Source organism: Mirounga angustirostris, unplaced genomic scaffold (genome assembly GCF_029215605.1).
Source record: "Mirounga angustirostris isolate CCGP_5_RB_7025 unplaced genomic scaffold, mMirAng1.0.hap1 SCAF_3, whole genome shotgun sequence".
NCBI classification, from domain to species: Eukaryota; Metazoa; Chordata; class Mammalia; order Carnivora; family Phocidae; genus Mirounga; species Mirounga angustirostris.
The window spans coordinates 61,791,426-61,808,644 of record NW_026991711.1 but is presented as its reverse complement, the minus strand read 5'-3'; the positions used below and the strand labels follow the sequence as shown (position 1 = coordinate 61,808,644).

Sequence of the window (17,219 nt, the reverse complement as noted above, 5' to 3'; positions counted from 1 at the left end):
TTCTTTACCCCTCTGTCACCACCAAGCGTCCTTACAACAGTGTGCAACTCTGGTCAGAGAACTCACTCAACCAGACTGGTGTAGAAAGTGGACCTGTTTGGTTTAACTCTTCCAGTGCCAGCTCCAGCAATACCATTTTCAAGATCCAGTAAGACAGGAAGTTGGGGGAAAATGACAACCACATAATCTTTATCACAAAGACAGAAATAAAATACACTTAGCTTTCTCTGCTTACTTCTCACTGAAAGCAGGGATCGAGATACACAGTTTTTCCTTGATGACAATATTCATACCATGCCTGGCCCTCCCTCTAAGAAAAATGGTAGGTATAATAGAAAGTTAACATTTCTAATGTTTGATTCTCTTCTTTTTCTCCTAAAAGAAGCAAACTGAAAATCAGGTCTTCCCTTAGAAATTTGCCAATGTCTTTAATGATTTCATTGAGAGCCCAATGGCCTAGTTGAAAACTTAGCAACTTGGGAGACCTTAAGTCTCTCAAAGGATATAAGGACCCATTTTGTCAGAAACACGAGACTAGTTGAATGAGGATGTTCAATTTTAAAAGATATGAATAACATTTGAGTCCTTCTCTTATGTCTGACTTCTTAATCATTCAGATTAGTTACCATTTATGTATCCTAAAACTAACCAGTGAAAGGAAAAGAAGAAAGTTTTGCTTTCCTAAGTGTCTCCCACGATCATTCAAATATAATTGTTTTTCAATGAAGTTCATGGGGTGAGTTGCCAATTCTCGTTTTTATTAAAAAAATCCACTTTTTGTGGAATAATACTCTCTTATCCAGGGCATAAAAATGGAGCAAATTTAGCAAATTGAGGCAAGCTTCTTGTTTTGTTTTGTTTTAAAGATTTTATTTTTAAGTCATCTCTACACCCAAAGTGGGGCTCAAACCCACAACCCCGAGATCCAGAGTCACACGCTCTAACCCGACTGAGCCAACCAGGTGCCCCAAGCTTCTTGTTTTGCAGCAAAGATTAGCTCTGACTACCAAAGGGAATGGGGATGAAGTTCAAGCCCAAACAAGGAGTGAAGGATAAAGGGAAAGAATAAGGTCGGATTCTAGAGCCAAGCAGACTTGAAAAAAGTCAGAGTGGGGAGGAAAGACAGAGGACAAAGGACACATGGCCTACCTGTGCAACCCAAACCTGGTACCAGCCCCAGAAGTCCAGCACTTTGCCTGGTTGTGTGCTCTCTCTGTCCCTTCTAGACTGCTGGTCCCCTCCACCTCTCCAAGGAAAGCTGCTGGTGTTCTCCTTATGTCAGAGTCTAACTACTGCCCCCAAATTACCTCCTGCCCGGGGAATTGATTGATAATAATCGATTGTTCCAGGAGCAATTAATTGATATTCATTCAATTCTACAAATTCTCTGTCATAATGTAATGTAACTAAAGTGTTATTTACAGAGTTTAAATTTTCCAAACCTTGCCGCATGATATCTGAAACGACAAAGTGCATATATCTCTCAGAAGTGTAATTGAAAAAAAAAGTTAGTACAAATATGCAAAGCTGGGAATGGCAAAAGAGTTATGAAGAAGTTATTTTATTAAATGAAAACTATGGGCAACTCTCTGCTAATAACTCTGAAATAGATGATTTGGGGAAATGACATATTGAAATAAGAAGTAGAACATTTTAAGAGATAGTCGTGAAATAAATGGACACTATTCTCAGAGAATTGCCTCCTTAAAAAGTCTGACCAGTTCATTTTATAGGCAAATCATATACTGTTTTTGGAAATAAATACTTGTGTTCTATACAGTCCCATAGAAGGATCTTGATAAAGTTCTCCATTCATTTTATGACTCTATCATAACCCAGAATCTACAACCTAAAAAAGAGAACACAAAAGAGAAAACTGCAGAACACACTCACTTATAATATGGATATAAAAAAACTAAACTAAATAATAAATCTAGTGCAGCAATACAAAAAAGGTAATGTGACCCAATATGGCTTAATTGTGAATGTGCAGGTGGTTAAATATTAGTAAATCAATTTATATAATACATCACTTCAAGAACATGGGAGAAATATAATTATTTCGACAGGTATCAAACATTTAAGAACCATTCTTCAATTTTGAAAAAGAACTATTTAGCAAACTAGGAATGGGACACTGCCTTAACATTCCAAATAATAATCTTTTTCAGATTAACAGATATTTTAATTAACAGTGAGATGCTACAGGAACCTCATAAAAATCAACCGAACAGGGGCACCTGGGTGGTGCAGTTGGCTAAGTGCCTGACTCTTGGTTTCGGCTCAGGTCGTGATCTCGGGGTTTTGGGATCCAGCCCCACGTTGGGCTCCCGTGCTCAGCGTGGAGTCTGCTTCAGATTCTCTCTCTCTCCCTCTGCCCCTCCCGCTTGTGCTCTCTCTCTCTCTAAAGTAAATAAATAAACCCTAAAAAAAAAATCAACCAAACAAATAAATAAGGGACATATAAAAACAACTCATCATAGGGGCGCCTGGGTGGCTCAGTCGTTAAGCGTCTGCCTTCGGCTCAGGTCATGATCCCAGGGTCCTGGGATCGAGCCCCGCATCGGGCTCCCTGCTCCATGGGAGGCCTGCTTCTCTCTCTCCCACTCCCCCTGCTTGTGTTCCCTCTCTTGCTGTCTCTCTCTGTCAAAAAATAAATAAAATCTTTAAAACAAAAAAAAAACTCATCATATATCTTCTAGCCAATGTAAGAAGATACCAAACAAATAAAACAGATGCATAGTGAGTAGAAAGAGAGAAAATTTCTTTTCAATGTATAACTGTCTATATAAAAACAAAACAAAACACACATGCACACACATACATGAACAAAGGCAAAAAATAAAAATAAAAATTCAACAGCTTTTATATTTTTATATATCATCATAAATATATATACTATACCTACAAACAGCAATGGAAAGCATAATGAGAAAATTATCTAATCCACAATAACAGCAATACACAGACTGCATTGGTATACCCTTAATAAAAATGGTATGGGACATGTACAGAATATATGTGCTTTATAGAAGGACATAAAGAGAAAGCAAGTAGTCATGTACATTTATCAAGATGTCAGTTCTCTCCCAAAGAGATCCATAGGTTCAAAGTATTTCAGAAACAACAACAACAAACTCTAGCATCCAGTAAGCAATTTCACACTCTCAGACAAACTGTCTTTGGATAATTTAAGATGCCAAGGAAGAGAATCCAGTGTGAACTATCCAGGCAAATGCCCAGAAGAACTTCAGCCTCATCAGGCAACGTTTACTGAGCTTCTAACTTTGGACAAACAGTCGTTACCACCACTGGCAATGAGACTACTGTGCATGCTCCTGAAGCACCTGGCCAGAATCCGGAGGCCTTGGCAGGTGCTCAGGTGTGCCAACAGTAATAAGAGCAGCCGATGCTCAGCGGGGAGCATCTGAGCAAGTTGTCCTCAGCTGGTCCCTCACGTCAGAGCCCAGCTAAAGCAGTCCCCACTGGAAAGTGAAGGGCTGAAGAGCTGCAGGCTGAGGCTCCTAAAGGAAGGGCTCTCTGGGGACCCCAGAAATGGTGAGAAGACAGCCCTGCGCTTGAGGATGTTGCTAACAAAAATCTGAGACAGAACCGGCCATGGTTTGACCCCCCAAAATGCAAAGTTGGCAGCAGGAGAGAGGAAACTGAGTCCAGTGGGACTTCTCAAATTTGACCATGTGGCCACTGGGATGGCGAACTCCTGTGCCTTCAGAGAAGGAAGAGGGATGGCCAGACTGGTTACCCCCCTGCCCCAAGCACAGCCATACTGCATTATGACAACCACAGGCTAAGTTCCAAAAGAGAATGCAGATCAGCACTGCCCAACCCCATAGGCTGCCAATGTACCATAACCTCTAAAGCCAACGTCCATGGTAAGATAGAGAAGAGCAGAGTGCGGGCTGAATCATCGGTGGGGCAGGAATGGGGCTTGCCCTACAGGAGCCCGCAGCCGGGCTGCCGCCCTCCCACTGGTGTCCCGGGACCTCTGACACATCCTCAAGACCCTGCTCTCCCCCTCCCCTGCCACAGAGGAAAACCCAAGAGCGGAGCAGGGAGTACATGAGGTCTCTGGTTTGTTGCTTGAATTCTGGCCTTCCTGGGACCTCTGGGGTCAGCACCAGCTGTGATGCCATCCCTCTCTGCTCCTCTCAGCACTCTGCATGTTTCGGGGCTCAGTGCAAATGCCTGCTTCTTTTCTGTGAAGTCTTCCCCAACAGCATCCTGGCCCCAGAAAGGCAATTCTCCTGGAACGCGTCACTTTGAGCCCCACACTCCCCGGCGCTCTGCTTACATCTCCAACAAAGCATGCGCTCCACGTGACCTGGGGTTCTAGTTAGTTGAATTCACATCTGCGGACTATAGACTCTGTGAGAGAGGCAAGACCATCTCCTTTTTTGATGCAAAGAACAACAGTTTGCTCAACAAATATCAGAGGGATACCCACTAAGTATTTTAAAATGAACCTAAGTCGTACTCGGCCAGGGATTGAGTGTGGAGGGGAAGAAAATCCCAGTTCTTTTAGCAGCCCCCTGCGACCCATGGGACACAAAGCAGTTAAGCTCCTGGGCCTTCATTAGCTGAAGAATAGAACCCAGCCCTCGGGTTCCCTGGTTTTCGCCCAATTACGCTCTGTCTGGCTTCTTGCAAAAATGTCAGAGTAGTCACCTCCGTCAGCTTGCTCCAATCCTGCGTTCATCCCGAACACTTGCCAGAGACCAGCTTAATTTAATTTTGCTCTGACAATATGATGTTCACACAAAAATTCTTGAATGTTTCACATTTGCCAATGTTTGAACATGGATTTCTTTCACACTCTCTGTTATATTTTCTTCTGGAGGCTTAGTTTGGCAAATTCTGCCATCTCCTTTAGGAGAAGTGCTGTCCTTGCCAATAAAGAGGTATTTTCAAGCCAAAATTCCTTCCTTCCATCCACACATACATATATAGTGTATACACCTCATGAAAAGCCCAGTGCAGGGTCTCTCTGCCCCCGGGGCAGCCTACAGAGAGGGAAGAAGATGAGCGGGCCTCCCTCCTCACTGGGACATGAGCCTGGGGGACACGGGACATGCGCAGCCAGGCTCCTAGTGCCTATGGGGGTCTACCAGCCCAGGGGGAGCCAGGGTGGAAGGAAGCTGCGTGGAGCTCTTTACTTCAGGGATCTTGTCATTCCAACACACACACACACACACACACACACACAGCCACTCTGCCATATGCCTGCCAGAGAGCAAGAAAGCTATTCCCAGCTGCAGGGCAGCCAAGAGCAGAGTTACAGCTGTAGCCAGGATGGTCCTGAGGGAGAAGGACTGGAAAGTGGCTCCTTTCTCAACCAGGAAAGGCAGGTCCTTACCGCCCTCCCCGGCCTCGAGGGGTGTACAAATGCCGGCTGTGGGCGAAAGGACCTTGAAAGGCATGTCAGATGAATTCTGGTCAAGACCCAAAGAGGGGCTTGTATCTTGAAAGCTCTTGAGTGCAGGGTGGTATAAGGCAACTCGTTCCTTCGGTGGGCAGGGGGTTCGGCTGCAGCCAGGCGGCGTCACACAGCGCACGATCACTCACAGGCCGGGGGCGGGGGGGGGGGGGGCGGGGAGGGGGGCGGCGGTCCACACAGGGCACAGGTGCAGCGCATGGGGGCCGGCCGGCCGGGGACTCACCTGCAGCATTTGCCTCACAGTTTCAGTTGCTACATGGACCTCCGAGTCAAAAGTCCCCTCCTCGTTGCCTTCTAGGTGGTGAGACAAAGACATGTGAGTATAGCTCCCAGCAACATGCCCACGACAACTAAAAAATGGTAAGTAGTAACAAAAGGAAGGAAGGAAAGAAGGGATCGGGAGAGAGAGCAGGGGAGGGAAAGAAAAGTGAATGAATGAAAGGAAGGAGGGGGCGAATGGGTGAAGGGGGTCAAGAGGTACAAACTGCCGGTTATAAAATAAGTAAGTCATGGGGATGTCGCATACAGCATGGTGACTACAGTTAATAATACTATTCTGCATATTTGAAAGTTGCTAGGAGAAGGGACCTTGAAAGTTCTCATCGCAAGAAAAAACACTAACTGGGAGGTGATGGAGGTTACCTAGGCTTACTGTGGTGATCATTTCACAATACATACAGACGTCAAATCATTATGTTGTTCATGGGGCGCCTGGGTGGCTCAGTCGTTAAGTGTCTGCCTTCGGCTCGGGTCAGGATCCCAGGGTCCTGGGATCGAGCCCCGCATCGGGCTCCCTGCTCTGCGGGAAGCCTGCTTCTCCCTCTCCCATTCCCCCCGCTTGTGTTCCCTCTCTCGCTGTGTCTCTCTCTGTCAAATAAATAAATAAAATCTTTAAAAAAAAAAAATCATTATGTTGTTCACTTGAAACGAACATAATGTTAAAAAAAATGGACCAAACGAACGAAAGCAAGCAAGCTAGCAATGTTTCACTCTCTGCCACATGCGGACTTGAGCCCTCTGGTAGAAGAATCATTCTCTCTTGGCCAGGAAGAAAGCTGGCTGTGTCAGGCGGTGAGAGGCAGAGGTCCTGGGCTGACTGCAGCCTGCACGGCAGTCAGCCAAGGAGACCACTTCTCCCTGTCCGGGCTGCAGAAAGATCCAAGGCCCTTCCCCACTCAGCTCCCACCACCCTGCCCACGGAAATGGCTGTGGGACTAGCACAAGGTTTGGAGACAGACGCCTGCGGTATTGAGCCCTTGTTCTTTTCCTCCCAATTAGTTAGGAGCAATTCCTTAACCTCTGTGAATCCCGCATCATGCAGGTGGTGGTCCAAGGGAAGCAGAAAAGTAAGAATGGAGAAGTCAGTTGGAATGAATATTAATGAACCAGTCTGCCAGGCAACAAACACACTGGCTCCCCTTCTCTGATCATTATACCTCTCTTTACCTTGATTCATCAGCATAAAAATACAAAGGGCACACTACAGAGCACACTCCACATCTGCACCCCTCTGGGGTGCCCTGGGGACATCAACTAAACCAGGCTTGAAGAGTCATTTGCCAGAAGCTGAGGCACATTCCCCTGGAGGAGCTCTGATTATCTGGAACAATCCTTGTTCATCTCAGCAAGGAGTGGGAGGAGTCCAAAGACCCCTGGCAAGCCGACAGAAGGTGGCAGGCAGAGCCCTGTTGCTTTTTTTTTTTTAATCAAAGTAATTTACTAAGCTTAGTTTTGTTTTTTTAAATAGCTTTATTGCTATATAATTGACATACAATAAACTGCGCGTATTAAAGTGTACAATTAAGAGGTCTAATAAATGTCCATGTGAATAATCTCCATGTTTTAATACCCAGGAGCTGTGACTATGTTAGGCTGTCATAGTAGAAGAGACTGCAGATGCAATTAACTTAAGGATCCTGAGATGGAGGGGCGCCTGGGTGGCTCAGTTGTTAAGCGTCTGCCTTCCGCTCAGGGCATGATCCCAGAGTCCTGGGATCGAGCCCCGCATTCAGGCTCCCTACTCTGTGGGAAGCCTGCTTCTCCCTCTCCCGCTCCCCCTGCTTGTGTTCCTTCTCTGGCTGTCTCTCTCTCTGTGTCAAATAAATAAAACCTTAAAAAAAAGGATCCTGAGATGGAGACAGAATCCTGGATGATTCTGGTGAGCCTAATGTCATCACAAGGGTCCTTATGTGAGGAAGGCAGGAAGATCTAAGGTAGGAGCAGACAACTGAAGCAGAGATTGGCAAAAGAAGATTGGTGGGCCTCCCTCCTCACTGCAACAGCAGCCTTGGGGACACAGGACATGAGCAGTCAGGCTCCTTGCACCTAGTAGGGTCTACCAGCCTGGGCAGATCAAGGGTGGGAGGATGTCAAGATATAAGGGCAGCCCCCTGAAACTGGGAGAGCAAGAAAACAGAATCTCCTTGAGAGCCTCCAGAAGAAACAAACCTGTCAACACCTTGACTTGAGCCCCCTTAAGACTCATTTCATACTTCTGACCTCCAGAACTATAAAAGGATACACTTGTGATGTTTTGAGTCTCTAAGTTTGCAGTAATTTGTTATAGCAGCCATAGGAAACTCATACCGTGTATAGCCTATCCCCAGGTAACCGTTTATCTGCTCTCAGTCACTACAGAATTACTTCTCATTTTCTAAAATTTCATATACGTGGAGTCATAGAGCATATAGTCTTGGTTTCTTTTCTTTCAGCATGATTGTGTTAAGATCCATTCGTGTTTGTTTGTTTTTTAAGATTTTATTTATTTGACAGAGAGAGACACAGCAAGAGAGGGAACCCAAGCAGGGGGAGTGGGAGAGGGAGAAGCAGGCTTCCCGCCAAGCAGGGAGCCCGATGTGGGGATCGACCCCAGGACCCTGGGATCATGACCTGAGCCAAAGGCAGACACTTAACAACTAAGCCACCGAGGCGCCCCATGATCCATCCGTGTTTTTGCATATATCTATAGTTCACTCCTTTTATTGCTGAGTAGTAATCCATTGTATAGATATACCACAATCTGTGTATTCATTAACCTGTTGATGGCCATTTGCATCATTTCCCGTTTTTGGCTCTTGTAAATAAAACTGCTACAAATATTCACATTCAGATCTTTGGATGGTGTTATGGGTCAAACTGTGTCCCCCAATAAAGGATATGTCGAAGTTCTAATCCCCACTACCTCAGAATGACCTTATTTAGAAGGGTCATGGCAGATGTAATTAGTTGAAAGGAGGTCACACTGGTGTTAACCCAGGACGACTAGTGTCCTCATAGGAAGATGGCCATGTGAAGACAGAGACACGGAGAGACACCATGTGACCATGAAGGCAGAGATGGCAGTAATGCAGCTGCAAGCCCAGGAATGCCTAAGTTTCCCAGCAAATCCACAGAAGCTCAGGTTTCAGAGGCCGGCTGGCCCTGCTGACACCTTGATCTCAGACTTCCAGCCTCCAGAAATATAAATCCAAATATTTCTCTGGTTTTTAAGCCACCCAGTTTGCGCTACTTTGTTATGGCAGCCCTAGGAAACTAATATAGATGGATACACATATGCTTTCATTTCTCTTGAGTAAATACCTAGGAGTAGAAAACTGGATCACATGATAAGTCTATGCTTCATTGTTCAAGAAACTGCCGAACTGTTTTTCCAAAGTGACTACATGTTTCTACGTTCCTATCAGCAGGGTATGAGAGCTCCAATTTGTCCACATCTTTGTCAACTCTTGGTGTGATCAGTCTTTATCATTTTAGCCATTCTAATGGGAGCGTAGTGATAATTCCCTGTGGTCTTATTTGCATTGCCTCCATGCCTAATAATGTCAAGCATCTTCTTTAGTGAAGTGTCAAGATAATTTGCCCATTTTTTAACAGGGTTGTTTGGTTTTGTTCATATTGAGTTTGAGATTTCTTTATATATTCTAGATACAAGTCCTCTATTAAATATATGCTTTACAAATATTTTCTTGCACTCCATGGCTTGTCTTATCATTCTCTAACCACTATCTATCAAAGAGAAGAACCTATGAATTTTGATGAAGGCCAAGGCAAGGCCTTTCTGAGTACTCTCCCCAGTGTCCGAGGTACCAGGAGATATTCCAGTCCCGTGGAAACAGGCTCTCTCCATGGCCCCATGTGAGTGCTGTGCACTATTCCTCCCAATCCTCTCATGTGGTTCTTGTCTTGGCCTCATGTAGATCCCTACTCTGCTAAAATACACAGGGGAGCTTCTGCAGATCTCCAGAGTTCCCCCTTTCTATAGATCTCTTCTCTAGTACTCTGTGCCATGACCTCTAGCTCCGTGAATTTGCTCTCCCTGGACACTCAGCTCCATCTCCTCAACTTAGGGCATTCCTTGGGCTCCATCTGGGTTGCCCCTCCCTGTGCCATGATCTGGAAACTCTCTTAAGGCAGCGAGCTGGGGCAATCATAGGGCTCACTTCATTTGTTTCTTCTGTCACAGGGATCACTGGTTTTCATTGCTTGATATTCAGTGTCTTATTCATATATTTTGTCTGATGTTTTAGCAGTTTTAGGTGCAAGAGTAGATCCAGTCTTTCTTTCTCTATCTCAACAGAAAGCAGAAACCTGTCTTAGTGCATTCTGATGTGGTGCTACCCATGCGAAGGCATGCTTTCAGGAGAAAGCACAGAGGCAGACTTGGCTTTGTGGTCTGGGTGGGAAGGCCCCCTAAGCATTCCCAAGTAGTTTCCATCACCAGGATATGGGCATAAGCAACACGCTGATCTAGTTTACCTTGTTCCGTTCTAACTGAAAACCCAGTGAGTCAAACACTTCGTCGTCCCATAACCATGCAGGAGTACAAGCCATCAGCAGGCTCTCAGATATTCCACCTCAAAGGGGCAAACATCAGGGGAGCAGGGCCAAGGAAGTTTGGTCATTAAACTGTTTGATCTTCAGGGACTGCATAGGATATTTCTATTATAAGTTGAGATTATTGCCAACAGTCTTATATCTCCTAGGAAAGGGACTCACCCCAGAGGGAAACTGGGGCTGGGGAGGCAAGGTTAATCCAGGGTTCATGGAGCCATTTGCTGGTGATGCCCCACAGTTTCAAGGAACTGGAGGTCCAAAAACATAGTAGGAAACCAAGAGTCTATCAAAGAGATGTCTTCACAAGGTTCACGGAAGTTCCTCTCACAGACCACATCTTCACACAAACATGATACCCGGGTTCCCATTATGAGACCTCACTCCCTTCTTCTGAGGGGCTAACAGGGAACAAGAGATAGAGGACCTATGAACTCTGGATGCTGGTTCTATCAGCCTCCCATCAGGGGCAAGCTCTTGCCTTTTTCCCCCTGGAACACATGGCCCAATCTAGAAGCAGGAACTGGCCCAACTGGTTATCAGTCATTCCTTCAACAAACACTTACAGAGTGTCTTCCACATTCCAGGTACTGGGCTAGGATTCTGGAGACACAGAAATGAATGACACCATCATCATCTGGTTGGGGAGAGAGATGCATATAACAAACAGAAGACTAGGTGGCAGATGCATTCTAGAGATAGACTCAGGTGAAGGCAGCTACATGCTGAATTTTAGCAACATAAAAGAAAGTAAAATAATTAATATTTATTAAACCAGCCACCTCTTAGGCCACCCAATGGTTACAAAGTTCTTATGCTTCTCAATGACCTCTAACCACCTACCAGCGCTGGATCTACCTTCTGGAGATTCCCAGAGTAAGACCACTCACTTTTCCACATAGCACTTTTTCCTTATTTGAATTTAGCTTCCCAAATCAGCTCTTCTACAAGGAAAATGGCCACAGTTCCCACAAGCAGTGGTGGGTACTGGTCAGCCCTTTGGAGGTAAATGGAACTGAAATGGACTCTAGTCATTTATTAGCTCTGTGGCCTTGGGCAAGTGACTTAGCTTCTCTGTTTCTGTTTTCTCAGGTGTAAAACCAATCTGCCTCATAATATTATTGTGAGGAAAAAAGGAGATTGTGTATATTAAACCTCTAACAATAAGAATAGCATCAGTAAATTCTCAAGAAATGGAAGCACCATTAGGGTGAAAAATCTTAGTTTGATAAAGTTTGAAACTTCCAGAAGCATTTAAAACAAGTCTTTCAGGATAAGGAGTAGGCTCTCTGATTGCCCCTTTGCTTAGTCTCTACAGCATTTATGCAGCCTAGTTGCACTTCTATGGCAATTGGTCCATGGTGGTGAGGGTAAGAACCAGGACCCTTCTCCCATCTCCCACAGTGCCCAGGATGATGCTGTGAGCATAGGAATCTTATGGGAGTTGCTGCAGTGAGGAGTAAACATTCTGAGCAGGTCAAGTTTCCTGGCAGGCTTTCCCCCACTTTCCTTCTCGAATTTGCTGGAAGCATGAAGAAGGGCATTTATTTTCTATGAAGCTTGTTTTTCTTCCCTGTTCTGTGGAAGCCTTGGTCTAAGCTCGTTTCTCAGCATATTTGGAAAAGTCAGTGTGTGAAGACTGAGGACAAAGGTGTTATCTCTGCCTTTTGTCTTTCTCCAAGATACCCAAGGTAGCTGCCCTAATTGGGCAGGAGAACACAGCTCTCTGGGGGTTCATTCTGTAACAGTTAAAAAAAAAATGAACGTGGGGTGCCTGGGTGGCTCAGTCGTTAAGCGTCTGCCTTCGGTTCAGGTCATGATCCCAGGGTTCTGGGATCGAGCCCCACATTGGGCTCCCTGCTCAGCGGGAAGCCTGCTTCTCCCTCTCCCACCTCCCCTGCTTATGTTCCCTCTCTCGCTGTGTCTCTCTCTGTCAAATAAATAAATAAAATCTTTAAAAAAAAAAAATGAACGTACTCACCTCCGATTTTTAAAAATATTATAGAGCTACCTATTATATAGATATATAAGATTTATAATATTTATAGATGTATATGTGCTACCATACTATGAACACTGTAAAATATACACTACAAATTGAAAAAAAGATGAGATGAAAAATAAATTCAAATAGAAGTATAAATGCTTTCTCCCCATGCCCCACTGAATCATCTGCACATCACGCTGGTGATTTCTGCTCTGCACCATCTCAGAGGAGACAGAGAGAGGAGAAGCTGTTAATATTTACAACAGTGGATGTGGCAGGCACTGTGCTTGGCTCAGAACTTGGCAGGCATTCTCTATTCTGCTTGTCCACCTCAAATCTCTCCCCAAACATTTAAAAACAGGTCGAAGTTTTCTCCACTCCTATCGTAGAGGGGGGAAATAACTTTTGGCTCTACCCTTCTAAGTTCTCACCAGGGCCCCTGTAACAAAAGACAGATTAACAAGAGAAAAGCGTACAGATTTATGTAGTATCAGTTTTACATGATTTTACAGTTTTACACAGGAGCCTTCATAAGGAAATGAAGACCCGAAGAAAGTGTTAAACTTGAGTTTTTACCTAGGTTGGATGAAGACTGGAGAATCGTGGCAAGATAAGGTAGATCAAAGCATATGAGCCAAGGGTAGTAAGCTGGAAGAACCTTAGCAAGGCATGTGCTTTCAAATTCCTGTTCCTTCATGGTCTCCTCTGGAGATACAGATGACCCTTTCATCCAGGTCCAAGGAGGGCACCGCTCACATGAGAGTTTTATGACTGGCTGCAGGGGTAGGTCCTTCCTGGACATGTCATTTCTCACATTTCTTCAGCCTGAAATATGCAATATGCCAAGGTGCCACATTTTGGAGGAATGTGACTTGAACGTCGTCGAAGCAAAGAGTTGAGCTGTCCAGCCAAAGTTCGAGATCCTTCTCTGACATGGTCCCAGGGCACCATTTCTTAGCCGGTTCCTATCCAAGTGCTGGCTAGTATTTGTTAACCTGCTGCTAACTCTTCTAAAGAGGGGGAGGCAACCCAGAATAGTGAGTCAGTCAGTATCTTTGTCAAATATCTGTGTGTACATGGGCATGAAAGCTTTGGAAACTAGTTTCTTGGTTCACCTGACATGGGAAGAAGAGGACCCTCCAGCCTTTTCTTGCCCCTCCAAGGAAAAATGTGTTGGTAAGGCTCCTCATTTTCCAGCCCATCCTGCTTTGATTCTGTACAGCCCTTGCTGGGGAAAGGTATGTGCACATGAACGCTGATGTCACTGGCCAGGTAGCCGCAAACTGTCCTCGAACATAACCCCACTGCCAACACACACAAACACATGCACACTCATGCACTCCTGCCTCCAGGCACGCACGCTCACACACATTCACACATAAGCGGACACACATGCCCTCACATACATGCACATAAAAATGTGCCCAACCCACCCCACCCCACACACACACACACATACACTGGGCCCGAGGTTCTTTTCCCCAGCTGCCTGCCCCTTAAGGCAGAGAAGAGAGGAGGAGGAAGACTCCAGGGTTTCATATTTCTGGTAGATGGAGCCCAACTTGGGAACTGGAGCAAAAGCCAGAGAGCTGGTGTTCTGGCCAGCCTCCCTCTGAGAACACCCACAGTTCTGAAAGCTTAATCAATAGCCCATTGTTTGCTGTGAAATTAAGAAGATAAAAGAGTAGAGGAACTTGGTCTAAAATGCTAAGAGGCAGGCAGCTACTATCTTAGATCTTCAGCAGCCAGCCTCCTGCCAAAGTGTTTGCCATTAGAAGCCAGATTGCGTCTGTGATCTGAAATTCACATTCCAGAGCCACTCTCCCCTACCACTCTCTACACCTCTACCCTGACAGCCCTTCCCTCCTAGCATCCGTCTCCTCTCTCCCTGCTCTGGGCCTCTCCCCTCCTCTTCCTTCCTCCCCCAACTTGTGGTGCTCCCAGTGGCCCCACCCTGGGGGGACCCAGTCCTGCCACAGGGCCCTTGAGGGTCCTGGAGGGCTGGGCCCTGATCCCTTCGGAGAGCTAAGTTCCAGCAGTAGGTGAACATGCTACTTGTCTGAAGCCCAAGAAAAGGAGAGGACCTTGCTGATCTATCTCACAGAACCTCATACCTGTAAAACAAAAAGCTCCATCTGTATATACTTATAAAAAAAATTTTAAGCACTAGGCTAGATGTTGTCAAGGGTCCCTTCCAGCTCTCAGGAGCTATTGCATACCTTTCTGAAACCCAGGGAAGAAAGTTGTCAGAAGCCCATGCTGAACTGAAGGCCAGCCTTGATATCATAATGAGGATTTTGAATAAGTTTTCCAAACAGAACTAAGTCAGTAGCCTGACCCCTGGTGTAAACCCTTCTCACCTTGGGTGTAAGGAGAGTTGGTCACAGAGCCATATATAATTCGCAAAAATTCCCACCCACCAATTCAGTAATCTACAGCACCAACAGCGCAAAGCCTAATTTAGCTTCCCTGAAGAGAAAGCTTATGCTTGACCAAAAAAGGTATTTGGAAGTCTTTGTGAGGTAGACTGATTTTCCCAAGTCCGTTCGGAGCCAGGCAAAAAAATCCTTGGTCTAAGAATTAGGAGGCAAATGACAACTGTGAGGATTAAGGAGCAAATTGAATGTGTTAGGGATTCCCTTGATTTCTCCCACAAGACCCAAGATGGCAGAAGAGGAGAGGGAAGAGGGCGCCTGGGTGGCTCAGTTGGTTAAGCGACTGCCTTCAGCTCAGGTCATGATCCTGGAGTCCCGGCATCGAGCCCCGCATCGGGCTCCCTGCTCAGCGGGGAGTCTGCTTCTCCCTCTGACCCTCCCCCCCTCATGCTCTCTATCTCATTCTCTCTCTCAAATAAATAAATAAAATCTTTAAAAAAAAAAAAAAAAAAGAAGAGGAGAGGAGAGGGAAGGCCCGGTGGTCTGAAGCCACCTCGTGGGGCTCACGGAGATTAGGGTGGTCTCTACTCAATTCCTCCATCGCTACGTTGAAAAACCAGAAGGAACCAGGCATGCCAGGCAAGGCGTTGCAGAAAGAGGTAACAGAAAGAGTGAACAACCTGAGCCAGGAAAGGGCCAAGTGCCAGAGGAGCAGAAAAGCCAGAGTGGCTCAAGCCGAGTGGATGCAAGGAAGACAGAAGGGGGCAGAGCAGAAGGAGACCAGCGAGGTCCAGATCGTGTGGCTCCGGGGCTCAGTGAGGGGTTGAGGCTGTGGGCGCCTGAGTGTTTTGAGTGACGGGACTAACGTGCTCTGACAGGTTGAAAAGCTCTCACTCGGGGACAAACAAGGGTGACCGACTAAGAGGCCATAAAATGCATGAGGCAGGGGGAAAGATGACATGAGGCAGCGTAGCGCTAAAACATAAACTGAAGCAAATTCAAAATGTCAAGAGTATATTTAAGCAAAATCGATTGGAATCGGGCAGGGCCAAACTGGAAGTGGTTAGGAGCGTTCCACTGACCGACGCTGAGGGGGAGACTTTTCCAGAGAAAAGGCAGAAGCAGAGCGAGGCAGTTAGTGGCCTGCTAGAGCTGAAAGTGAGAGTGGCTGTTTGTGATTGGTTGTCCTTAGCGTTTTGATTCTGTAGCCCTGAGGTATTTTCAGGCGTGGATTTTGGTTCGCTTACACAGGTTGCCAGGCCATTAGACCCACCTCCGGCCCACGGCGTCCTTGTTTAATTAATTTAACCGTCGTTACAGAGTGCATGGTGCCAAAGGTCCTGCTTGGGCGATAGCATGAAAGTCGTTAACGATACTTCATGGTATATTTGAAAGTTCCTAAGAGAGTGGATCTTAAAAGTTCTCATCAAGAAGAAGTAAGAACTTTGTAACCATGGAGGGGATGGACATTAGCTAAACCTATTGTGGTGATCATTTCACACTATATACATATGTCAAATCATGATGTTGCACGCTTTAAACTGATTTAAACCAAATTTAGATGTCAATTATACCTCAAGAAAACTGGGAAGATTTTAAGAAAAATAAGAATTGAAAAAAAAAGAAAGCAGATCCAATAAAACTTGTTCAATGATTAGATAGGGGGAGGGGGGAAAAAAAAAAAAAGGAACAGAGGAGAGGTGTGAAACCAGGACCTGGGTGGAGGAGAAAGAACTGCAAAGGGGGAGACAGAGGACTGGGTCAAGGTCAAGATTCATGAGCTGTCTCGCACCTGTGGTGTGTGAGATGCCCATCCAGGCGGATGATCCGCAAACAGGTCTGGGGCTCAGGGCGGGGGTCTGGCTGGAGCATCACCCTCAACTGCTGTCAGCCAGGGAGAGGGTGGTAGGAGGGAAAACAGAGTCAGCAGAACAGAAGAAATGTTTTAGAATGAAGCATGGAAATTGGAGAGGTTTCCTATGGGACTAGAGTACAATCCCAGAGGGATTTTGATGGAACTCAGTTTAAGTCTTAGTAGGTTTAAATGGATATTTTGATTTTATTTTGAGTCCTTACTAAAATGGAAATGTGGGAAGGTATCTTACTAACTTCTTATTAACAACTCCTGGAGTTCCTGGAAGCATGGCCCTCATACCACAGAAAAGAATCACAGAGAACATTTTATTAACCATGCAGATTCCTGGGCTCTACCTTAGACCAACTGAATTAGAATCTTAGACTTTGGAGCCCAAGAACATGCATTTTAAACAAGCTTTCCAAGGACTCTTTTTTTTTTTTTTTTTAAGATTTTATTTTTAAGTAATCTCCACACCCAACGTGGGGCTCGAACTCATAACCCTGAGATCAAAGAGTCAAACGTTCTTCCAACTGAGCCATCCAGGCGCTCCTCTAGTTGCTCATTTTTAATATTAAAGAAACAAATGCCTTGCCCCGGCCCAGCTGGAGTAGGGAGGAAGAGGAGCAGGAGGAGGGTTTAAAACCCAAAAAGGAAATGGGACAAAATGGAAGACACACAGCACCCACTCCATCATTTGGCCGCCAGCCACTGAGC

At 45.6% G+C, this 17,219-nt stretch overlaps 1 non-coding gene across 1 annotated transcript; it reads right to left on the bottom strand.

Annotated features, from left to right (window-relative positions):
* Positions 1 to 889: 889 nt before the first annotated feature.
* On the bottom strand, positions 890 to 964 carry TRNAQ-CUG (transfer RNA glutamine (anticodon CUG)). The gene has a single exon. It is a non-coding gene; the product is annotated as a tRNA-Gln (tRNA).
* Between the last annotated feature and the right edge of the window lie 16,255 nt (positions 965 to 17,219).